This window comes from Nematolebias whitei, chromosome 21, assembly GCF_014905685.2.
Source record: "Nematolebias whitei isolate Nwh7 chromosome 21, NemWhi1, whole genome shotgun sequence".
Lineage (NCBI taxonomy): Eukaryota > Metazoa > Chordata > Actinopteri > Cyprinodontiformes > Rivulidae > Nematolebias > Nematolebias whitei.
The window spans coordinates 4934169-4937559 of record NC_056518.1 but is presented as its reverse complement, the minus strand read 5'-3'; positions in this window follow the sequence as shown (position 1 = coordinate 4937559).

Sequence of the window (3391 nt, the reverse complement as noted above, 5' to 3'; positions counted from 1 at the left end):
CAGTCTTACATCGGGGAAACTAAACAGCCACTGGGCAAAAGGATGGACCAGCACAGAAGATCAACATCATCAGGCCAGGACTCTGCGATCTACACTCATCTCCAGGCCAGCGGTCACTCTTTCAGGGATGAAGATGTGCACACCCTGGATAGAGAGGAACAATGGTTTGAGAGAGGAGTAAAGGAGGCCATCTTTGTGAAAAGAAATTGTCCATCGTTAAACAGGGGTGGAGGCCTACGTGTTCAACTGTCCCCCTCTTACAATGCTGTGATTGCTAGTATCACTCAGCCCTCTGTGAACAGTAAACAGCCATCAGTGTGCTAATGATCCATTGTTAGGCTGATGGTCCTTCTTGAGCATGTGATCAGCTGGTTTTGGTTGTCAGCAGCAAAACTGGTTGATCCACTCTGAGAAGGTGCTATTTAAGAGACTGAGCTGAATACAGCACCTCAGACTGAGGAAGTCTCTCGGATGAGAGACGAAACGTTTCTACATTTTTTGTTGTTTTGCTTTGTTTTTTTTGTTTTTTTTGAATGTCCAGAGGACCATTAACTTTTTTAGATTAATTGCAGAGATTTCTGCTTCCGTCTGGTCTGCCAGTCTGAACTATACCTGTTGGTCTTTAAAAGTTAGTCAAATAAATTGATGTTAATATAAAAAAATCACTTGCCAATTTCATGCCTGATGTATGATGGGTTTTCCCGCCTTAGCTTATATAAGTCTGCGAACATATGCTGTTATTTAAGTGACCTTGTACTAGTCGGCTGTTGATATTACAGTTTCTAGCTAAGCTGCGTGGCAGTCTGGTGGGGGCCCCTGGTACCACCAAACACACCACCTGCTGAAAGCTATGAGTAAGATAAGTTCAAAAGTCATAATTTAGTCCAAGATCAACTTGGAATTTATGTCATAGTTTGTTAGATCAACATTTATAACAAGACAATCACTCATTTCAGGACACGCACCATGGACACACTTCTTTCATATCACTTTCACGTCACGTACACATTTTTGTTTTGACTAGCGTCAGTTTTAGCTCAAGATCACACACTTAGGAACACCACCCACATAGATGCACCTCATTCTTTATATTTTATCAGCTTTTCAAGGCTATAGACACATACAAAACACTTTACCACTTATCCTTTAAAACCAAATCCCTAAATATACCTCAACTGCCTACTCTAAAAACTAACCTGACCCTATATTACTACTCTAACAACTTCACACGATCGTTCACCAGTCCTCCCTCGGATTCATTTCAATCTTCCCTCGGACTCACTTCAGTCCTCCCTCGGACTCGTACCTTGTAACCTAGGTGCATTTTTTAAAGATCTTCCCGTCTCAATAAGCACTGCTATAGCCAACACGTTGTTTATCGCTGTGCTCTTTGACCAGTCTGCTTCCAGCCGCAGACCACTAGGGGACTATCACCAAAAACAGGATCCCTGGGCCGACAACATCTTTCAGAGAGTTAGCAAGGTTCTCCACAGGCACCCAAAACTTAGTAAAGTTTCTTCGAACTGTCAGAACGACCCACACCTCTTAATGCTTTCCCAACGTTCACGTATTAACGCGTTTCTAGTAAACAGCAACGGGCAGTTACACCCGGAACATCTTCGGACTGCGACAGCTTTTCGTAAAGATTTTACCGTCAACAGAAATGACGACATAATTTTCACGCGGGGCTTTAAACCTCCAGTCAAGCGATTGTTTAAACTAATCTAAAATCAAACAACAGTTCATGTGCGGGCTTTTAAATCATCCGGACGAATTTTATTTTCAGGGAAAAAGTAGCGTTTGGCGCGTTCATAACGCTGTCGGACCACTTCCGGTTAGCAAGTTGCTAACGCTTCCGGTCCGTTCCCACACGCGTCCCGGCGAGAAAACGTCCCGTATATAAACTTTTCATCCGATAAATAAAATAAAAAATCCCGTATTATACTGTAATGTTCCACTGCCTTTTAGTCCACCAAACTGCGTACATTGGACCGAAAACAGAGCAGAAATGACCGTCCTTATGGGACACGCAGAAATTCGATGTAACAGGTATTCTGCTTACCTTATGAGAAGATAATAGCCGGCTTGCTCAGTCTGCTTTGACTCTGTTCACCTGCCTCTGTATCATCATTAAATAATAAAAATTGAGCTACCACTTCTAAAAATGGAAGGCCAGGTTTTGGCACCAACTGTTAAAGACGGGAGCCGCTGCGGGCCACCGGATCCGGAAACCCCCCCAGCTCACGTCTTTACCCCCGGCTTGAACCCTCCTCAGAAGTGGCAACTATACTAATCAGTAAATCAAGGAAACGTCAATTAAGTTTTATCAATTATATTAGAAAAAGGCAGTAAAAGATTACAATTCACAGCGCTGGACTCTATTCAGTCTGTTACACGATCACAGACCCGGAAGAAGAGCGCCACGATGTCTTGTGTCATCAGTAATTTATACGGCCCTAGGCTCCGCCCTTCGCAGAAGGGGGAGCTCAACCTGTCAGTGTATGAGGGGGCAGGACTAAGTGTGGTCTTATGTGTACTGTCGTGTAAGGAAAACATGAGACGGTGCTTTAAAGCCTTCCTACGTGATGTGGCAAGCTGATTAAACTATTTCTTGACAGATATTGAATTATCAGGGAGACTCTCCCAAGAGTTTGCTGGCCCAGTTTAACCCAGTCAGAACCGGGTCATAATTTCATTATAATCCCGTCTCTGAGCAGATCAAATCCATAGGACCAGTCCGCACGCTGGACCGTGTTTACACTAACGTAAAAGATGCATACAAAGCCGAATCCCGCCCCCACCTAGGACTGTCAGACCACATCTCAATCTTCCTGGCTCCTGCTTACATGCCCCCGCTGAGACGCTCCAGACCGGTACAAAAGAAAGTTAAATGTTGGATCCAGGACAGTGGCCCCATACTGAGAGATTGTTTTGACCAAACAGACTGGCAGGTTTTCAGAGAAGCTGCTGAAAATGGAGGTTCGCTTGATCTTGACCAATACACATCCTCAGTTCTGGGTTACATTAGTACATGTACTGACACCGTCTCCACTATCAGAAATGTTAAAAGCTACCCAAACAGAAAACCTTGGCTGAATGCAGAGGTGCGTACCCTGCTGGAAGCCAGGAACACTGCCTTAAGGTCTGGAAGCTCAGAGGAGCTGAGTAGGACAAGAAAAGAGCTGGTTGCTGGTATTAAGAGGGCCAAGGCCACATATGCAAAGAGGATCGAGGGTCAATTCATCTCACAAGACCCTCGGAGCATGTGGAAGGGCATTAAGTGCATAACAGATTATAAAGGCAGGAGTGAACAATGCCCCAAAGACCCATCTCTGCCTGATGCCCTCAACAAGTTCTATGCACGCTTTGAAGACCCGAACAGACCACCCAG